This window comes from Neofelis nebulosa, chromosome X (genome assembly GCF_028018385.1).
Source record: "Neofelis nebulosa isolate mNeoNeb1 chromosome X, mNeoNeb1.pri, whole genome shotgun sequence".
NCBI classification, from domain to species: Eukaryota; Metazoa; Chordata; class Mammalia; order Carnivora; family Felidae; genus Neofelis; species Neofelis nebulosa.
In genome coordinates this window covers 61,515,769-61,538,724 of record NC_080800.1, presented here as the reverse complement: position 1 = coordinate 61,538,724, position 22,956 = coordinate 61,515,769, and the positions used below count along the sequence as shown (strand labels likewise).

Sequence of the window (22,956 nt, the reverse complement as noted above, 5' to 3'; positions counted from 1 at the left end):
ATCTCATTATAAGCTTGAACTTTTCAAGGTTCAGGGATTGGGGGTATAAATCTGATACGTTGGCATTTTGTACCTTTTTATTCTATCTCTGCCCCAAAACATGAAAGTAGTGATGCCTTTTTAGAGATATTTGTAGAACCTACTTTGCAAGAAGGCAATGGAGAAATGTAAGTTTTATAAGAAAACCATGGCATTGCCCACTTTATGAAGTTAAATATACCCTTTCCCCTTCCCCTTTTCTCAGCAGATGTCTTGATAAGCTAAAAAGCTTAGCCTCCCTGGTATGAAACAAACTGAAAAAGGTCCAGCTGAAAAAAAATATTAACATCAAATTCAAAACTTTTGTGCATACCCATGCATCCTGGCAGGAGCAAGAAGAACCATATTAATGAGTGGAGCTTCTCTTACTGCTCATTTTAATTCCTATCAATATTTCCTCATGGCTTGTTTTCCACTGATGCCTAAAGACATCCCCCAGTCTGACTGATTGGTAGTAGTATACAAATGATTCTGAGCCACCTTGGAAATGTGGTGTATGCCATTGTTTCTCAAACTGAATTAGTCAGGATAAAATGTGTTTTAAAGGAACAAAATTTCTTGAGATCCTAAAGAATATATGTTTTGAGAAACAGTGACTTAACAAGGTTATTTGAAATGTAAACATGTTTTCCAATTTTAAGATATCTTTATTAAAGGTATATGATGTTTTATATAATTTATGTAGGATTTGGGGATCCCGGAGAATATATCCACAAACCCCCAGGGTTCTTATCACCCCAATTTGAGAAACACTGGTCTATGCTTGAGACCTTTTTTTGTTGCTAATAAAATTATTCAACATTGATACACAACTATAAATATTTATTGGAATTTGTTTTAAAGGGATCAATTCTGAGCTGGTTCTATACCCCCACTGAAGAGGAAGGATGGATCAATTTTAAGTGGATTGAAGCCTGCACTAGACAGCATCCAAAGGTGAATCTTGGATATTATATTATATTATATTATAATTATAATATAATTAATTATATTATATTTCAATTCATTGCTTGAAATAAAGTCTCTAGCATTTATAAAATGGGATGCTCTGAAAATGTGGGCATCTTCAAAATTGATATAATCTTTGTGTTAACTCAACAAATACTTATTGGGTTATACACTGGAATAAATAACAAAACCATAGATATGATTCCTGTCAACAAGGATGCTAAAATGAGCAAATGATTATGGTGTTGGGCAATTTGATGAGTAGCATAAACATGTTGGGACGTTCTGTGGGGCACAGAGGAAGAAGAGTGAAAGAAACACTCTTATTGAGCAAAGTGATGGCAAGGGGAAAATGCAAAGTATGACTAGGGAGCACTTTGGTCAGTTTACTTGGGATATGTAGGCTAAAGGCTTACAGACACAACTGCAGCGTTTCTTGCTTTTTGCAAGTGTATTTTAATGAAGCACATGTTTTCTTGGATAGAGTCACTTCTTTTCATGAGTTTGGGGGCAGAAGGAATGAGATGCTGGCAAAATTATGAAAAAGTTCAGAAGTGGGAATAGGAACATTTAGCCTTTGGTCCTGGTCCTTGGATAAAATCACCATCTGTCTCAACTTCAGTCTAGGGATGGCTGATAAATTAATACAGAGACTTGAATCGAATGTCTCAATCCCTGAAAATGACATTTTGTCATTTGGAAAATTGGAAGGCACTTAAGGTTTTTTTTGGGCATTTCTCTAAGTGGTTATTGTGATTTCATTTCTGACTTTCTTTCTTATAGAACCTTAATATATAGGATTGGAGGAAGTTTTCTGATCCTTGTTTTGTGCATCTTTTCCCAAATACCCCTTTAGTTTTTCTACCTTTCTACAACTTATCTACCCATTTCTCTAACCACCTCCCTAAATTGTAGAAAAACATAAGACCTAGGGCTGCTATGATTAAGCATTCATAATTTTTTTTCAGGATATCTGGGCCCTGGTTAGCAAATATACACCTGCATGGGAGTTTGACTTGAAGTAAATAATTTAAAAAGTTAATCTGTGGTGTCTGCTAAAATATTATTTGTGAAAGTGTTCTGGGAATTTACCATATTAAAGAGAAGAAAATTGATATCTGAACTGAGGTAACTGTTCCCCCAAACCTTATAAACTTGGTTGGTGACAGAGTATTGATGGTGTATGGTTAAACAGAGCTAATGCCTTCCTCTGCCTCAAGCCTTGCAGATTGGATTGGAAGAAAACTTGATATTCTCACTACCATAGTTTTGGCATAGACAAATAGCACTTAACACTGGTTTCCCTCAAAATCCAACTCAAGTTGAATCTTAAGTATTTGTTTGAGACTTAGCTGACCCACTGAATTTAACAAGTTAAACTTCAATGGCCATGCACAGTTATATATCATTATATTGATGATATTGTGTTGACTTTTTATTGGTGATTTAGGTTTTACTTGATTGCTTTTCCTTGATCTCTCCAAATTAGAGTACTGAGACATCGAATGTTAGGCTCCTTGTGCTCCCTGTGCAAATGAATTTGATAAAGAACTCTATCCTTCATTCTGATGACTACGTTGGAAATGAGCTTTTGATTTCTTCATGATAGGATGAGAGATTGAAGCAAATTTTAAATTTGGCCAGTGCTAGATTTCTTAGATGTTGGGTAGACTAATGTTTGACCAACTAGAATGCTATTCTAGTTTCCCCAGAAATGTTAGAGGCTATGCAGCAGATCCAAGTAATACTTTCTTATTGCATAAAATATGTAACTGAATGTTTGTAACAGTTTGGAAGTAAGGATATTGCTGGGAGATCAGTGTACATTACCACGTCTCATAAAATTTCTAGGTTACCTTATCCATAGAGGTGAAAACTTTTGTCATACTCTATTTTTACATTACTGGACTCATTATCAAATACCTAGGTTACTTTAATTCATAGCTTTGAAAACTTATGGCATACTATATTTTTTGTTTGTTAGTATGCTTGCCATTGCTTAGCATTGGTATGCAATTATTCTATGATCTATATACCATTAGAATTTTCTAGCCTTACATGTTTCCCTGACTGAAAACTGTCTATAACTCACTGCCTTCGTTTTGTAATGGATTGACTGGGTCCTTTCATAAAGTCTGATGAACAAGAATAAGAGTTTAATTGCTAATTTTAATAACTTTGACATTATGGATTCTTCATATTTGGGCCTCATATGTTTCAACTTCAAAACCAAGTACAATTAAATCCCTATAAACAGAAAAGAAAAAGCAAGTCTTTAGGCCAGATTTGCCAACAATGATGATACCTACTGCAGCAAAATCTGGAACACAGAATTACCAGTTCTCAGGTCCATTTTGCACTTGCTTTAAAAAAAAAAAACATGTTGTATGGAAACCAATTTGACAATAAGTTTCATATTAAAAAAAAAAATAAAAAAAACAAAACAAAAACCCTGCGATTTTTAAGCCTTCAGCATCTGGTTGGAAGATTTAAAAGAAAAAAAAACTTGCTTATTTTAGAGGTTTACAGAATGGTTTTGAAGAGAGTACAGAGGGAGTTTCTGTATACCCCACACCCATTTTTCCTTACTATTAACATGTTATAGTGCTGTGATACATTTGTCACAATTAGTGAACCAGTATTGCTACATTATTATTAACTAAAGTCCATACTTTATTTACATTTCCTCAGTTTTTCTTTAATGCTTTTTTAATGTTACAGGATCCCGTCCAAGATACCACATTTTATCTAGTAGTCATGTCTTCCTTAGGCTCCTCTTAGTTATGATAGTTTCTCAGACTTTATTTTTTGATAGCCTTGACAATTTTGAGGACTAACGGTCAAGTATTCTGTAAAATGTCCCTTTATTGGGATTTGTCTGATGTTCTTATCATGACAAGACTCAGCATGAGTTTTTGGGTGGAAGACCACAGAAATAGACTGCCATTTTTACTTCCTTTTTTTTTTTTTTCAACGTTTTTTTTTTTTTTTTTTTTTGGACAGAGAGAGACAGAGCATGAACAGGGGAGGGGCAGAGAGAGAGGGAGACACAGAATCGGAAACAGGCTCCAGGCTCCGAGCCATCAGCCCAGAGCCTGACGCGGGGCTCGAACTCACGGACCGCGAGATCGTGACCTGGCTGAAGTCGGACGCTTAACCGACTGCGCCACCCAGGTGCCCCCCATTTTTACTTCTTGAGTACATACTATCAATATGACATATCACTGTTGATATTGATCCTTATCACTTGGCTAAGGTACTGTTTGCCAAGTTTCTCCACTTAACATATAAAATTATTTTTTTCCCTGGGGCTCCTGGGTGGCTCAGTTGGTTGAACGTCTGACTTTTGATATTGGCTCAGGTCTTGATCTCAAGGTCGTGGGACTGAGCCCCACATTGGGCTCGGTACTGAGTGCGGAACCTGCTTGTGATTCTCTCCCTCTGTCTCTGCCTCTCTCCTACTCATGCTCACACTCTCACTCACATACGCTCTCTCTCACAAAATAAGTAAATATTAAAAAATTACTTTTTCCCTTATCATAGTGTATTTGAAAGGAAGTCACTATATGCTTAAAGAATGGGGAGTTTTGCTCCATCTCTTTGATGGTTGAGTATCTACATAAGTTATTTGGAATTCTTCTGCATGGAAAATGTATCTTTTCTCCCCCAGCTTATGTATTTATTTAATAATTCACATATACCAATGTGGACTCATGAATATTTATTTTATATGCTGGATAATGATTCAGTATTACTTATTTTGGTTCATATTGTTTCAGCTTTGGCCAGTGGGAGTTCTTTCAGTTGGTTCCTTGAATATAACCTCATCCTTGTGAGTTTTTGTTTTTTGTTTGAGTTCTTTCTGGCACTACAAGATGCTGCAGGCTCATGTGTATGTCTCTCATCCCAGAATCTACCATTTCTCCAATGAGTTCTATTCTTTTTATTGGAGAGCAGTATTAGAAATTGAGATGTGGGTGCTATGTGTGCTCATTGCTACTGGGGTGTTATTGCTTCTATACCTTCTGAATTGATAAGAGCAAAAAGATATATATATATATATGCATATTAACTCATGTATATGTACATATCTATTAGTATTTATATGTGTAATAATCTCTAGTTTCAGCTGAACATGGGTTTATACAGAGATTTCCAACTATAGCCCATTATCCCATGAATCATTATAGTCTTCTCTCGTGCATTATCTGTTACTTTCTACTCCAACAGCCTGGCTTGGTTAGGGGATTTTTTAATTTATTTATTTATTTTTTTTATGTTCATGTTAGGGTAGGTGAGTACATTGACAGTTGCCTCTATGGTTGAGTTTAGGGAGAGTTTAGCTATAGGTTGATTAAAAATTTCTGAAATTAAATATGACTGTTCTACCCTAAATGTTTCTCTAAGTGTTGAAACTTACAATAGGTTGCAGAAACAAACCTTTCTTAACAACTAGGCTCTATCCCAATTTCCACATTTTGCACCTCATTTTCAGGTTAAATTACTCTAATAAAGTTAGGTAATCTGTTTCTTGGGTATGCATTTATTTTCTCAGTATTTTTTTTGTGATTAGCTATAGTACCTTGCGAACACTGGAGGCGGGGAGGGAAGAGAAGGGCACGTTCCTATGTAAGGTAGAGAAAATCCATTTAGTGACCTCCAGCTAGCTGTCCAAAATACCTACATAAGACCCAAGGAGTAGATTTTTTTCCTGGCAATTTGTAACCCAAATGCAATTTTCAACATTGTAATTTTACTGAATTTTATTCAAGCTAATTGGTGTGCTAATTTTTAAGTGTTCTGATTGATGTGTCACTTGTATTGCGTATGGAGTAGTAACATGTTAATTTTTATTGGGCATAATTTTTATATTTTATGTTAGATATTTGAGACACTGTTTCTGAAATCTGTACAAGTTTGACAGTAGGGAGCTCTTGTCTCAATTTTTTCCTCTTTCCCCTCCAACATTTATTATGAACATTTTCAGAAAAGTTGAAAAATTTGTTTAGTGAACACCAATATACTCACCACTTAGATTCTACAATTATCATTTTGCTGTATTTGATTAAACTTTTCTTTAAAAAATTCCTATGCCCCTTCTGAGTTCATGGAAATAATTTTTAAGCTAAAGAGCATGAAAAAAATAAGAATAAAGTCTTTGTGCTTAGATCGATAATAAAACTGTAAAACACAGCAAGTATACAAAGTAATAGTATATAAATGGCTACTAAAATGTGAAAATGTTACTATTATCGTATTGCTTCTTTGCAGCATGGCATGTCTTTTCTCTCATGTGCTGTTAATACCCTTAACCAAATTATTACCCTTTTCAAGCTGCTGCAAGATCTTGTTATAGCACATGGCAGTGCTATATGTCTTTCATTTGGTACAATATTCATTTATATATTGTTTTCCTCTGTCCTTTTCTTTAAACTCCAGGCAACAAAAGTAGTACCACTTGCCACTAATTTGGCACTGGAATTTTTCCATTTAAAGGTAGTCATCTAAATGATCTAGACTATTTTTATAGTGAAGTATAAATGTGGTAAAAAATTTTGTAGAAGCCTCCTATACCCCTGAGTGTCCTTGCCCATACCCCACAGGCAAAAGACCTCTGAATTGAGAGATAACCTGGGTTTAAGTACCACTTGGCCACCTACTAACTAGTTGTATAACATTGATGGAATTTCATCTCCAGGGCTCCCAGTTTCTTTAGGGAATGAAAATGTCCAATTATATGATCAATAATACCCCTTCTAGCTGTGATGATTCTGTGACTTGGCTAGTGTTGGAGTACTTGAACCAGCTGGCCAGCTATGACACTAGGGTTTTAGGTCTAAAGTACGTTGACGTTTTGTTGAACTATGAGATGACAGACTGAGAGTCTTAAAATTCTTGTCAATGAGTATTGAATCCTAAAATATGTTTTTTTTTGTTTTGCTTTTTTTTTTTTTACCAGTTCCAAAATGTAATCACTTTCTCTGGCTTTAGCTCCCCTTTAATGGAAAGGGAATGCTTCTTGAACATGTCATCAGTGTAATAACAAAACTAGAAGGCTTTGGTCTAATGCAGCCATACTCAGTAAATATGGTTCAGAGTGGATCAGAAGATCTGGAGAGATTGGACTAGTCATTTCTTTTTAGGTATCTTAACTGGGGTGTGTATAAATGAATTTGTATTTCAATCCATTAATTTAAAAATTCTTTGAGTAAATTTACTTGTACATGGAATGCCCATTTACCATCATTAATGGGGTTTCAAGAAGGAGAAGAATAAATATGTATAGATATGCATGAATTGCCATGTTTAATTGGAAGCCTGTATTAGGGGATAAAGTATCTAATCTTAAATAAGGATGGGAAAGGATGTTGCCAAGAGATTTTGAAGCGTATTCTGCTCATATTGAGAAAGAACATCATAGAACACCGGTTTGGTTTCACTGGATATCTTATCTAAAGAGTAGAGTTGAATAAGTGATCTTTCACATACTACTGTTAGAATTTGTTTGATACTGATATAAAGGTACTTATCATATAGTAATTCCTGATCAGGAATCTGGAAGCCATACCTAGTGCTTTCCACACCATACCATACAAAGTGCTTTGTTTTTATTGTTGAGGATTTCTCAACAGTTTTGGTGTCTTCCTGAGTCCTGTCTTTCTTCTCAAGGACGTTCCGAGCATGTGAAACCTGAGGACTGCAAGTAGCTCTAAGCAGCTTCACATTCAGCAGATCTTTCCTTTTGAGAATCTGGATAAACTCCAAATAACCTAAGATGATGGCTTGCAGGCCACCTGGAAAAAAAAAAGGTAGTTTGGGGAGCTCATCATTATGGGAATTCTGTCTTTGGCTTTATGGACTTTAACTTCTTGCAGCTCTGCTTTTAAAACAGAACATGAGCCAGTTTGTTTTTTTTATCAGTTCCTACATTTTTTTTTTGGTCATAGACACATATATTTTGACTTTACAGATGAGTGTGGCCTATTATTTCATTTATCCCTCCAGAGCTAAGCTCCAGTGAGGTCTATAAGGGCAAGCATACTTGATCCCCATTTCAAAAACAAAGAATGAGAGACGCAAAACAATAAATCACTTCCTTTCGCATATCATAGCTACTTAGTAGGAAAGATAGAACAAACCTATCCATTCTGATTAGCAAGCCTTGAAATTGAAATTATTTCCACATTCCTTTGACAGACTAGTAGGTAAGTGTTGAGGATTTGTTGATGCATAGTACCAACTTGATATGTGTCCTAGCCCTGTTTTGGCAGTCCCAATTCCATTGCCACTGTCATTCCCTTGTTTTAAAAAGTTGAGAATTTGTTAATTTGAAGAACCATAAAATTGCTGAAAGGTAGAATAACAGAGACCCAAGGGCCTGTGTAAGCTATTTACTGGATTCCTAGCTTTCTGTATCTTGTTTTTCCTTTTGCATAGATATGCTTAGATGTTGTTATAACCGGTGTTTTATATGCCTGTAACCATTATTGATTTCTCTGAATATACTGGGATTCTGGTGGTGCCCCATTTATATGAGCTGTTCAAGAAAATGTACTATGTGGATTGAGTAGAAAACAGTTTTGTTTACCTTGGCATTGTTACAGTATCTTAATACTTGATATAAAAATTAAAAGAGGGAAATGCTATATAAAACTAGATGGAGAGGCACTTTGATTGAGGTAGATTGCTCAGTTCTTAAAATAGTGCTTTATAAAAGCCTGAGGCAATGTGAAGAATTCTTAAAGAACTCAGAGTCAGGTCACGTGGGAGTTTTTCTAAGTGACTCGATGGCTCACTTGGTTGAGAAAACTTTACCTTTCTTACTTTCAAGCTCTTGATTTCTTGAACCCCATCCTATTTTATGATGAGAATAACAAGGTATTAATAATACACCCTAGAGAAATGCTCATCAGTGGATACTGTAGAATAAAGCACGGTATGGGAATTTGGGTAGTTATTCAGTTTTAAATTGCTCTTGGAGATGAAGGGAAATGCAAGGAATGGAGCTGGAATGAATAGAAGCATTTGCATGTTGTTAGGCTGGTAGGTAGGATATGGAGTGCTACACAGTTCTAAATTTTCACCCCTCATTCCATCTGAAGAAAAGGGCAGACAAGGTTTAATTTAATGACTAATTGCTAATTGGGACAGACTTTTCCAGTGTTCTGCATTTCAGTAACTTATTTTTCTTTTATCTCTTCTCCAGATCTTCCTCTGAAGAATAGGCTTGTTGCTCTACAGTGTTAGTGACCCATTCCCTTTGACGATCCCTAGGTGGAGATGGGGCATGAGGATCCTCCAGGGGAAAAGCTCACTATCACTGGGCAACAACCCTAGGCTAGGAGGCTTTACCAAGATTCTTTCCTGAGCCCAGGTAGGAAGATGAAGTCTCACAACAACCGCCACACATCAGAGGTGGGTAAGTTGTCCCTAAAAGCATAATAAGTAGCTTTTAATTTTGATCTTGTTTTACGTTGCACTTAGTTTTCCATTAAGATTGTTTCCATTATTATCAACTGTGTATGTTTTGGTCAAAACAGCTTCCTAACTAACCTGGGAAGCAACTGGGTGTGAGATGGTTGAAAATAATGTGAAGACAGTAGTAGGCTGCATGAGTTAGGATGTTTAGGGTAGGACTAGTGTGTGGTAGAGGCTTATAGTTAAATTGTTCTTTTTTTTAATATTTATTTATTTTTTAGGGAGAGAGAGACAGAGTGCGAGCAGGGGAGGGACAGAGAGAGAGGGAGACACAGAATCCGAGGCAGGCTATAGGCATGGAGCCCGATGCGGGTCTTGAACTCACCAGCCGCAAGGACATGACCTGAGCCAAAGTTGGATGCTTAACCGACTGAGCCACCCAGGCTCCCCTAAATTGTTCTTTCTTTAAGGAGAGCATGGGAAACAATTGCTGCATCTGCACCATTGATCATGGCATATCATCATTTTGTACCCTTTTGTCCCCAGAGTCTTTCTTGAGGCCCTATTGGGGAATCTTGATAATCATTTACATATTTCAAGATGCCTTGGGCTGTCTTTGAGATAAAATGCAAAAACAAACTGTTTGCGAAGATACATAGGAGCTGTATCTTTTTATGCTGTACTTGCTGGTTGATGGAACCTGACCAGAAATGGCACAGAGTTATCTGTCGCCACACATCTAGGATGTAGGATCTAAAGAACCAGGACCCTGCATACTCTAGGTTGGTGATAAGAGAAGCTGATTAGGGGGATGTAGGTTGGGAGATGGAGGTAAGCATCAGTAAGTAGTAAGCCCTGATTATACAGGTTTTGTACAGATTATTCAACCAAAAGAATAAGGGGATTGATGATGTTTGCAGTGATTCAGTGAGTGTTATTAGGCAAGATAGTTTCCTATTCTTGCCATAGTTTCCTGTTCTGTTGAATGAAGAACGTGTGTTAGTTTTATCTCTAAAGACATAAAAACCTCAACTTTATGTTTCTAAGCTTTGTAGAGACCCGTTTCTATAGCTCATTAATTTGAATTTTCCCATAACTCTTGCCTAGTACTCAGTTAATACTTCTTTATGGCATTTACATTGTTTCCCTCTCATTTTTTGTAGCTCCTGATTGTTCCCTTCTTATCTGCCAAATCATTGTATCCCCAAAGCAATGCAGAGAGCAAGAAATTTGAACACATCAAAGGAAGATCAACATGCCTGGCATGCTAACATTTTAGAACAGCAGAATGAAGTAAGTTGTTAGTGTTATAATCCTGTGAGAATCACTTTAAAGCTAATAGTTGTTTGTTCCAGGTTTGTATAGGATGAAGTATGATGGTTTAACGTGCAGGGGGTGCCAAAAGTGAGTTCCGAGGATAACCAATAACCTGTATTACCAACTAGGTTCACTGAAGCAATTCAAAGATATTACAGTCTGCATACAGTTGTGTCAGAGTAATTGAGTCTCATCTTGTTTTTTCTTTATCTTCACCACATAAATGCCTCAATACTCTTAGAGATGTAAACTATAGAAGCCTAAAACAAAAAAAAAATGTTTTTTTTTCTCCATGGTTCTTTCTCACCTTCTCTTGTGAAAGCATCTACTGCAGTTAAGATTTAGTGTTAAAGGAAGCCCAGTCCCTGAAGTTGCCATTGTAATTGGGAAGGGTATGAAAATGAAGTCAGTTTTTTAAAGGGATGGAGAAAGGTGATGAAATAAAGTGAGGGGATTGACTAGATGCTCTCTAAGGGCCCTTTATCATAATATTCACTCACTTGTGGCATCTTATTTGGCTCTTTTGAAAATCCTTGTAAACAATTGAAGCAGGATATTAAAAGGTACACATTCTGTTTAAATCTGCTACTCAATAGGTGTATGGCTTTTGTCAATTTAGTTTGTGGTTAGACTCGTATGTGAGGCTTAAGTGAAATCATGTATGTAAAGTGTTTAGTACAGTGTCTGGCACATGGTAAGTAAAAGGCAACCCAAGAAGTTTTGTAAGTTCATTTGACACAATAGAGGTGACCATTAATACCATCTAGTGGCATGTTTTGATTCTGTGTAAGAAATTTGTAAGGTAAAAGTTTGTAAATAGAAAACATCTATATTGGTGGTGGTTGTTATAATAATTATTGTTAGTAATATAAGTAGTATTGGTACTGATGATAGCTTATTGTAATTATTAATGCACTTTTTGGTTTTCTTTTGTTGTCTTCTTTTTGTGATGCTTCTCATATGCCTGTTGTGCCCCTTACTTTATCTTGTCTTTACTTCTTACCCTCTTCCTCTGAATGTCTACCTTTGCTTACCTCTTTCACTCATAAGTGTGTATTTCTTTGTCTATTTTTTTTCTTGAATCTCTTTGGTCTTCCTTCTCTGTCTAAAGTGTGTCTCAGCCATTCCATGATTCTCTTGTTAGTTTCTTCTCTGTGTATCTTTGTCTCATTTTCTTGTTCCTAAGAGTTGTCTGTGCCTTGTCTTGGATGTCTCTCTCCAGTTTTTTCATTTTGTTAGTGATTCTCTTTGTTCTCCTAGATCTGGCTCTTCTTTCACTGTTCTTCCCTTTGTGTCTCTGTGTCACATGATGTGTGCTTTTTGTTCATTTCTTGTTCTGCCTATACCTCTCTTCTTGTTCTGTTGTGAACTCTGATTTTTTGTCTTCCCTTACCCTTCTTGTTGGTTTCACATTTCACCTTTTTCTCATTCTGCCTTCCCTTCTGCTTTTTCTACTCATTATCTCAAATTTCTGCCTCTCTTGGGCCATTTTCTCTCTATTTTGTCCTGCTTTGTCTCAGTGTCTCTTTTTCTCTCTCTCTTTTTTTTTCCTGCTCTGTCTCAGTGTCTCTTTTTCTCTGTTTTTTTTTTCCTGCTCTGTCTCAGTGTTTCCTTGCTCTTTGTGATTTTTCCATTTCAGCATTCATCTCTGTTCTCTTGTTTCTTCTCTGCTTTTCCCCTTCTACTCACCTTTGAGTATTTCAGCCTCTTTGTGAGTCTGTGTTTCCCCCTCTTTGACTTTATGCAGTCCTCTATCCTTGCATATTTTTGTGCATTTGTATGATCATGTGTGTGTCTTTGTGACAAAGGGGCTTCCTAACCCCTTCCCAATAGGTACAGTGTGTCAACTATCAAAATACACATTGCAGAGCTGTTCATTATGCCAGGACACCCTGTGAAATGACCCAAGACCTATGATGGACAGAAAGTGGAAGGCCCATAATGGAGAGAAGGCCCAAAGTAAAAGACAGATGGTTTGAGACTTGAGACCTAAAGACAAAAATGGAAAACCTGTCTCAAGATAGTTGGAAACTTCAGGCTTGAGACCATCCAAAGTCCTGACAGCCATGATGTAAAAAGGTGGTCCTTGTTGGATAGAAGACCTGACTGAGTTGGATGGAAAGTTCAAGACTTGAGTTAGATAGAAGTCCAAAGACCCAGAGTAGGAGACTGAAGGCCTAAGAATGGGGACCCATCAAAAGCCTGGGACATAAGACACCATGTCTAAGACCTGAGATAAAAACTTTAGCTTGAAGATCTAAGATCCAAGGATGGAAGGCCCCAGACACACATAAAGACCCAGGACTCCAGCCTCTAGATGGACAGAAGGTCAAAGAGAGAAATCTATCTCAAGGCTAAATTAGGTGGGAAGCTAGAAGCCCATGACACAGAATCCAAGAAGGATAGAAGCCCCAAGACCAAAGGAAATCCCAAGATGAGAACGCTAAACCCCAGCTTTTTTCTATTGCCATCCTTCCTACTCTTGGACATTTTCAGTTCTCCCTTGACAGTTCTTATGTTTCCATTTAAGCCCACTTTTTTGAGATGTCCTTTTAGATGTTGCCATTACCTTAAGGAAACATATCTTTACATTGGCAGTATTATGCTTGGTCCAGTCTTAAGCCAATTTTTATCACAGTTTTGGGCCATTTATTGTTTGTTTTTTAAATTTCCATTTGTCTTTGCCTCCAATTCACATGAGAGAGACATATAGGTAACATTGTATTTCATTTGTCCCTTTTCTTTAGGAGCTATAGGCTGATGAGCAAAGGCAAGCATCAGGCTGTTGTGGGAAAAAAGGTGCTAGGCTATTTAGAGAAAATGTGAAGAGATGTTCCAGGCCAATGAGAAGAATTAGACAAGAAATACCCAGGTGTGCCAGACTGTTGAAACACCAGCCAGAAACACCTTACTTCTTTGAGCTTGGGTGAGCAGGATTCCTGGGGTTTGAGATTCCCTAGTGATGGTTAAAAAACAGATGATTGGTCCTGGGACAGAGTGAGGCCCCAAGGAGGCAGTTTGAACTCCCTGCTCATAGTAGTGGCCTAGTAATTTGGTAGACTGTGCCAGTACTGCTCCTGGGTTTAATACCCACCTCAAGGTTTAAAGGTGAGAGAACTTGGGAATATTTACTTAGCAGGTTTAATCCTTTCCTTGATTTCCCCCCCTTACCATGAGAGAAGAAAATTTAAACAATTGAGAATATATGTGAAAGCATTGTAAAGCAGAGAAAAAAGTGCAAGGCATTCTCATTAATAGTATATCGGCAGCCATGCACAGCTGACATTTAAAGTGCACTGTCAGTTGTGAAGCATTATGTAAATCAGGGGTCATCACACCCTTTCTGTAAAGGGTCAGATGGTAAATATTTTAGGTTTTGTGAGCCATATGGTCTCTGACACATTTTTTTTAAATTAACACTTTACAAAGAAAAACTACTGTTAGCATGTGAACCAAGTAGATTTGGTCTGTGGGCCATACTATCATCCCTGATATACATACCAGGGACTGTGTGCTGAATAATACTTGTGTGTGCCTGTCCCTGAGCTAGACACTTAAGGATGCAATAATTATGTACTATTACCTCCAGGTGACCTGAAGAAAAATATGTGAATGTGCTTTGTAAATTGTAAAGCACTTAAAGATTTATGAGTTTCAGAGTTGATGAATGAATATTGACTACACAGTATGTACATTCTACTGTACATTCTACTAGACACTGTGAATACAAAGATTAAAAGAAGCCTGAATAAAGTACTTTGTCAGAAATATGTAATACTATGCAGATATTAGGAATTGTTTGACAAATGAATAATTCATATATTTGTGGCCATCATGTTTCCGCTGCTCTGGTAATTTTAAGTAAAAATACAGTATTCCAGGTAGCAGAAAAGCAAACACATGGAAGCTGCTTTTAAAGCATAAAATATACTGCAAACACAAGGGATTAAGCTATTGTGAAAACTTATAACATGTCACATACCATGCTAAGTGCTACAGATGTCAAAGGGAAAAACAGTGTCCTCATTAGGGAATTAAAAATGTCAGATTATGAGGTGCATATTAAAGTACTTTGTAAACTAAAGCACTGTATAGATACCAGTGTGTTATATGTTTATGAATATTATTTGCCTTTTATGGGCCAGGTATATTTTGGGTACTCTGAAATCTAAGATAATGCTTCCAAGTAATAAGAGGGGGGCTTATGTCCTAGACTATTTAGATGTAAAGAATTGGATATTGCTTGTTTTAATCAATCAAGACTTTAATGGTCATGTCAAATTAAATTATCACCAGTATATTTTACCAGGTAACAGGTAAATGTAATGATTGAGATTGCACTTGCACTTTCTAAAGTGCTATATAAATATAAGACATTAGCTGTTTTCTGTGTGAATAAAACTTTCTGTGAGATAGGCATTGTCTCCAGAAAATTCTCATTGTGTTCCTGACATCCACTATGACAAAGGTAATATAAATAGTTATAGAAACTGAGGGTTTAAATACTTGTTGAATGAATGAATGAATATCAGTTACTTACTATGTGGACTCACTATTATAGGCACTAAAGAGATACGAAGATTTATCATTTCATTGTGCTTACAGCTGAGAATAAGCCGATACATGTGTCAGCATTTTGGGAACTCTAAAGCATCATATAAGTGTAACTACTGATTTTCTGATTTGGTGCTGAGTACTGGGCTTATAAAATTATATCACACTTATTATACTATGAAAAAAGTTGGAAAAATCTAAGGAAGAGTTCTTAACTATTAAACACTCTGAATATAATATGCAAAGGATTAAATATCTGGTAAATGCAAAACTGGTTAATAATTGTCTATTACGTGCCAGTCTCCTTGCTAGGCATTAGGGATGTGAAGATAAACCATCTTTATTGTGTCCTGGGTAGCAGCAGATAGTGTATAAAATCAACTTATAAGTATTAAACTGCCATACATGTATAAGCAATATCTGCTGAATTAACATTGATTATTTACTCTCTCTTATCTGTGGAGACAACAAATGGGGATGCAGAAATTATCATTATTATTGAACTTACAACAGAGATCTGTGTAAATTTACAAGCCTGCTGTTCTATACAGATATAAGGAAATAACTTGGCTTAATGAATGATTACTTTCTATGAGGCTAGAACTATGCCATGCCCTAGGATATAAAAATGATTTTAGGGGCGCCTGGGTGGCGCAGTCGGTTAAGCGTCCGACTTCAGCCAGGTCACGATCTCGCGGTCTGTGAGTTCGAGCCCCGCGTCAGGCTCTGGGCTGATGGCTCGGAGCCTGGAGCCTGTTTCCGATTCTGTGTCTCCCTCTCTCTCTGCCCCTCCCCCGTTCATGCTCTGTCTCTCTCTGTCCCAAAAGTAAATTAAAAAAAAGTTGAAAAAAAAAATTTTTTTAAATGATTTTATTCTTATGAGGTGTTCATAGGAAGAAATAAGGAAATCCAGTGAGAAATAAGGAAATAAGTGAGATCCAGACTAAAAGTTACTTAAGCACTACTAAGCTTATTTAATAAAAACATGGGAAAAATGGAATTGTGCCAGGCAGTATGCTAAATGCTGAACTCTGTGGAAAGATAATATCTGAATCAGAGGGTGTCCTTGCTCTCTAGCTAGACTGAAGAGATGGGAAATATTTTTAAAAAAGAAGATGTTATAGTTCTCTATCAGTGTTTAAAATGTTGAATGCTGAAGGTGGAGGTGAATGAAAGCCACCCTGCCTGGCTTAAAATTAAATGGCTAAGGTTTGATTTTAGATTCATATGATAAACCTAGAGCATCTTTTATGTGGGATCCATCATTCTAGGTCCTAAGAGAAGTGAAATGGCTAAGTCAAAAGGGCATCAGAATACAGATTATAGATGAAGATAAGAAAACATCATTGATTTTTAAGTAGATATTTGAGTGCCTGTTTTCTGGACAGTATTATGCTAGATAAATTAGTTGAGTTGGCCTGGTCCAGAAAACCTATTGACATGCCTTAGAGATTAAAAAAAATAGAAAAATAAGGCATGATTCTTTTAAAGTTAAATGAAGACTTTTTTCCTAATTCTTTCTAATTTTCACTTGCTCATTGACCTAGTTTGAAGCCAGAAGACTGATAATAAGGGAACTTAGGGTTTGTCCTTTAATTCATTACTTTAACATTCTGTTTTGATTATAGATGAATGGTTTAAGATGAGAATTAAGATAAAACAACTGGTTTTAAAAATATTTGCTTATTGGCCTGGCATAGAGTCAGGAAGCCACTTGAGCAGTAAAGATTTTTTTCTAGATTTTCTGTATTTTGTAAAAATTTATTTACCCTGTATAATGTTCTCAAATGCAGAGAATGAAGAGACTTAAAGGACCTAGACCAAAATGTACTTTAATCTCACTAGTTTATGGTGGAAACATAGGAACTAATTTAATAAGAGACTGCAGTTCTTTCAGTTTATTGAGCAGCTGTGATAGTAAGACATTGAGAACAAATGATCACCTTCTCTTTGGCATGTTTTATAGAGTGGGAATAAGAGAGAACTTTTCCTTTATACAGACTTTGAGGAAGGTGATGTTAAGTTGGAACAGATCTGGTAAGAAAGGCACTTATTTTGTCTTGGAGATGCAATAGGGCAAAACAAAAACAAACAAAACAAAACAAAAAGGAATGAAATTCTTTAAATGGAAGTGTTTATTTCAAGGCATTGTGTTAATTGCTAGACAGAAAACAAAAAAAGATCTTGACTGAAAGATACTTTTTAGTTAGCTTTGAGACTAGAATATAAGAGATTACTGTTCATTTCTTCATTTATTCATTCTACAAGTACATTTGAATGCCTATTATGTATAAAGCTCTTTGCTATGTTCCCATATAGCCCCAGAGACATGAAAAAAACAAAAACAAAAAATAAATGCTTTCCTAGAGAACTTTTAAAGCTTTCCTTTTGGCCTGTTTTCTGGTTAGGGGCATGGCATAGTCCATAAGTAACGTGGGTTTTAATTGCTGTTCCATGTTTCTTCTACCACTCTGGCCACTACAATAAGCAGGGTTTTCTATTGAGCTTGCTCTTTAAGTTTCAGGAACTTTCTTTATAATAGACACTTTATTTTTCCTGGCCCATCCCTAATGAAAAATGACTGTGACCACTGCTGGACAGAAGGGGGGATGACAAACAATTCCCAAATTCCAGTCTCATTGGTACCAGCGTTGGAGAAACACTTATACTCTAGCCACAATTGGTTTTAAAATGCATTTACCAGTTTTGTCTGTTTTTAATTGTTTACATTTTTACATTCTGACAAATATGTGCTGCCTAAATAGATCTCTTTGAAATACATAACATAATTGGAGATGGAGACATGATTTCTCTTTTGCAATAGCATCTCAGCTTAACCTTTAGAAATCTCACCATCAAAACATGTTCAAGAAAGGACTTCTTAATAGTGGAATAATATCAGTTAATTAAAATAGCTTAACAATTTTATCATGTTTAAAATTTCAGAATAATAGAAATTGGAAGTAATTGGCAAAAATTGGAGGGAATCAACAACAATCCTCAATCTAGGCCCAACTGGGTTTTGACCTTTTCTATTTTTAAATCACTCACAGAGGGTGGGATAGGAGGAAGAGTGAAAGAAAAGGTCAAACCAGTTTCTAAGAGCAGCCTGCCTGTGTTTTGTATTGGTTTTAAGAACATTACTACCTCCAAGTCTAACTAGGTGATTGCTTTTTTTAGTTTAATGCAATTCCGATCAGTAGTCCTTATTGAGATGAAGACATGGTACTTTGTCTCCCACTAATTTCTGTAAGTCTTTGAGAAACAATTTTGAGCTAGTTATCAACTAAACCTTGAGTTAGATAATTATGGGATTTGTTAATTAAATCAATGTAACCTCCATCAGAAGGTAGTTTTAAAGTCAACATTCACTGCAAAAGAGGAGGACTTTATTGTTCACAGTAATTTATATAACTTTTAGTTTACATCTGTAAATGAAGAAGGAAATAGGTGAATGGCAAAAGATAATTGGTGGAGGGAACAAAGTTGAAGACAAACGGTGTGATGTTTCTAGTTTTCACTTTGTACATTTTTATTTAGGCATCAGATATATCTGAAATACTGTTTGGCCTTTAATACTGTGGTATCAGATGGATTCTGTAACACCCCTATTTTCAAGTTGGGGTCGGGGAGTACATTATTGGAAATTGGACAGGAGAAAGTAACTAAAAGCCTTCCTTTCACAGTTCCTGACATCCTAAGACTACTGCTATTGATAAGAATAAGAACATACTATCATCTGAATTTTTATGGCATAAATGAAATTATGAACAAATACATTTTTAAAGGAAATGGCTTCATCTCTACCCTTCTGCCTAAAAGGGAATCTATGCCAAATGTTCCAATAAATGGGAAGATACACTTTGACTTGTGAACTGATGTGAAAATGCAGAATCTTTGATTTTTGAGTGTTTTGAAGATTAAAAATCTTGTTCAGCATGGGTGACTACCAAAAGCAATCTAAAGCTATCGACATGTCACAACTGAGACAAATTGGGGAATGTGTTGTCTAATGTGAAATAAAATGTACTGTTCTGAAAATTTTGTATTTTGATGTGACAAGTTCTACCTCACTGTTCCTAGGTATGCTAGTAATCTCATTTTTTTTATTACCTTAATTACCCAGTTTACATACATGGTTTGAGGTCTCATTTCTTTATTCTTTCAGTTGCTTTGGTCAGCGACACTGAGAAGTAGAAACCCAATTAAAAAAATGTGAACAGCAAAAAATTATTGAGGTACAGGGTGGTATAGGAGTAAGATATAACAAAACTTTTTGTAAAGATATGGGAAGTAGGATGTATTTGGGCAGGAAATCACTATAATTAAAGAAGTTACAGTCCCAATCCCTGAGTAGGTGAAGAGATCTTTGGTGTTCCTAGAATTTTGAATGATTAAATACTCAAATGTTAGATTGGTGACTTCATAGGTGTATGACTCCCTGCAGTGCTTACAGGCAATAAATATTGTCTTTGAAGAAAGTCTTAAGTCCTTATGGGCCAAGTGACTTCAGTACATGTGCTTTTAATACTGATGCCTGGGAAACTCATTTAACCTTATAAATGAGTATGGTGTCAGATCATAAAATTGGCCCATATCCTGATGTGTTGCTTCTGAAAGGGAATGTACGTAGGTAGCCCTTAGTGGTTATTTTCATTTCCCTGCAAGACTAGGTGTGTGGGACAGGGAGAAAGCTGGTGGGGAAACTGGAGAGGTTAGGAAAGAGCTCCCTGAGGTTATTCTTGGGTGTCCTGCAAGGCTCTGTTTCCTTTGGTAGCTCTGATTCCCTCATGGGCTGACTTACCAGTCTCCCTGTCATTTTGCTCTGCTTGCTCCTGGGTTTGTCGTACCATTGGTCCTCAAAGTTTTCAGTTACAATCCTCTGATGGAGAGGGAATAAAAAGCATCATGTCTTGCTTAATGAAAAAAGGTCAGATATGCCAAGTTTAATGAGGCAGCAGCAATATTTAGAAAATGACAAAAGCATTTGGTAGTATTTTCCACCTTTCATATTTTCTGTGGGGTAAGAACGAGGTGATCACTGTGTGCTCCTCTACTGTTTTGTTCCAGGCCAAACAAGATTAACTTGATCCTCCTAAATAGGTCACTATTTTGCCCTTGGTTATAAGTTTTCCTCAGTTATTTCTTTGGAAAAGGTGGTGTTACTGGAACTAGTAGACTTAGGAAACCTAGCATTTCAGTTTGAACATTGTGTAATTTAAGTTGGGCCTAAAATCGAGCCAGCCATTCTGTTCACAATGAGTGGGCATGAAAACTGCTAGTTATAGGTGCAACTTTTAAAAAGATGAAGGAGGAGGGGATTTAAGATGGCAGAGAAGTAGGGGACTGGCGTTTTCCTTGTTCCTCAAACACAGCTATATTGAGGTAAGATCACTTGGAACACCCAGGAAATTGATCTGCGGAGGCAGAAAGATCACCACACTTGGAGGGAGAAGGCTTGGCAGGATCAAGGTGTGTGTATGTGAATTGTAGATAAAACAGCATAAGCATGGAGGGGAGGGAACGCTTTCTGTGCAGTCAAAAGCGAGGGCTTGTAAAAGTTGGCATGTAGTTAGCACAAGAGGGAAACCTCTGGACCACGACTGGGGAATGAGAAATAGAGTGCCAGTTTCCATTTTGCAAACAACCTTCTTTAATCCTCATCAGTGAGGGCGAGTTAAAAACACTTCATTTGGTATGTAGCTACTGGTTGAGAGAATACATTTATTTTGCAAACAATTTTAGGAACTGAAACTCAGAGGTTTCAAAAGTGTGCGACTTTCTCCGGAGAGAATCCTGGAGCAGCCACACTCCTGGGGAGGAGGGAGCTGGCCCCAGAACGCCAGGCAAGGTGTAACGTTTCTCAAGGGTGCACTGGGAGAGAACAATCCCCTTCCTTGAATACTATGGGAAGAGGGTTTATTGCCTCCCCAAGGACAAAAGACCTTGCAGGTGCCAGCCAAAGGCTTTTTATCAACAGGGTGGAGTGGCTCTACATCAGAACAGGGTCCACGTGGTGCTGTGTCCTTTAAGATACTGGGTTTTAAAAAAATGGAGGCCATGAAAGTCCACTGAAGGACCTTGATACAGTTCTTAGGAATTATGCCAAATGATGGAGCATTAAGACAGTTACATGGTAAATGGGGAAACCTAGGAACAGTTTCCATACTTTTAACCTTTTAACTATATTGCTTCTCTTGGCTTGATAAAGGAGATCTTTAAAAAAAAATTGGGTGTGGTTCACCCACAGTGTTACATTAGTTTCAGGTGTATAACATAGTAATTCAACTTCTCTATACATTATGTTATGCTCACCACAAGTGAGCTACCATTCATCATCATAATGCTATAACAATATTATTGACAATGTTCCCTATTCTAGTGATTTACTCATTTTATATGAAGCCTGTATGTCCCACTTCCCTTCACCCATTTTGCCCATCTCCCGACCCCCCTCCATCCTTATGGCTGCCATCAGTTTGTTCTCTATAGGTCTGATTCTGCTTTTTGCTTGTTTATTCATTTTTTTTGTTTTTCGTTTTGTTTTTTGTTTTTAGATTCCACATGAGTGAATTCATAGGGTATGTGTCTTTCTCAGTTTTACTTATTTCACTTGCACAATACCCTCTAGGTCCATCCATGTTGTCACGAGGCAAGATCACACCACTTTTATTGCTGTATAATATTCCATTGTATACATATATCACATCTTCCTTATCCATTTGTCAATGGTAGGTGCTTAGATTGCTTCCATATCTTGTATAAAGGTAATTCTTGAGGGGTTTTTATTGCCCTCAGTTCCTGGGTTTTGCCACAGTCTTTCTTCCAGTACTAACCAGCATTCCTAGTGGTGATGTTCCATTTACCCACTCTGATTTCTTTTCCACGTGTACTCTGGATCAAAATAATAACTTCTCTAAAGTGCTAAAGTGATGAAAGTTCTCATCATTTGAATGCATAAGAGAAGATCAAAGGAATAGGGGAATGTAGACTAAGGTAGGAAAGAAGTTGGATTTAAGCAGACTTGCAGATAGCTACTTACATAAAACCTATCATTTCTGTGGGGAACTTGGTGGTGAGGAAGCAGAATTTACAGGTATAATGAAAAAAAAAACCTTTGTTTCTCAGAAGAAAAATACATAGAAGAAGAATGTTAAAAGGTAGGATGACTTTTGAGGGCCTCACTTTTATAATCTACAGGAAATGATTAGATACATCCTCCTAGACTTAGAATAAATCCCCTCATCTTTTCCTTTCCCCCCAAAATTTAAGTCAGTGATTCTGACAATATCCCTGGAATGACATCTACATTTTGAGAATAGAGGAAGAGATGTGGGATCCATCTATAATGGTGAACTATGCTGCCCTCCCATTATCAGGGGACATTTGGCAATAATGCTGGAGGTTAAGAAACTGCTCCTTTATTACTGCAGATAGTCGCATCTGCAGTGTGGAAATTTTATTCCCTCACTTCAATTAAATTCCATTGGATTTTGTACAGGAGGGTGTTAGCCATGTAATTCTCAGAGTATTTAGAATTGTATATAGAGGTGCCTGGGTGGCTCTATCAGTTGAGCGTTCCACTTCACCTCAAGTCATGATCTCGCAGTTCACGAGTTTGAGCCCAGCATTAGGCTCTGTGCTGACAGCTCAAAGCCTGGAGCCTGCTTCAGATTCTGT

The 22,956-nt window shown here is 36.9% G+C and overlaps 1 long non-coding RNA gene across 5 annotated transcripts in view; it reads left to right on the top strand.

Annotated features, from left to right (window-relative positions):
* The window catches only part of LOC131502763 (uncharacterized), a 30,149-nt gene extending 15,010 nt beyond the window's left edge, over window positions 1–15,139 (top strand). Inside the window, exons 2-7 of one of the 5 annotated variants that reach the window (XR_009257173.1) lie at window positions 883–975; window positions 6,947–7,144; window positions 7,657–7,799; window positions 9,194–9,406; window positions 10,569–10,698; window positions 11,773–15,139. This is a non-coding gene — a long non-coding RNA (uncharacterized LOC131502763). Of the gene's footprint in view, window positions 1–882; window positions 976–6,946; window positions 7,145–7,619; window positions 7,800–9,193; window positions 9,407–10,568; window positions 10,699–11,772 lie in introns of all 5 variants that reach the window. The other 4 variants (XR_009257174.1, XR_009257172.1, XR_009257170.1 and 1 more) reach the window with 4 other exon arrangements.
* The last annotated feature ends 7,817 nt before the right edge of the window (window positions 15,140–22,956 follow it).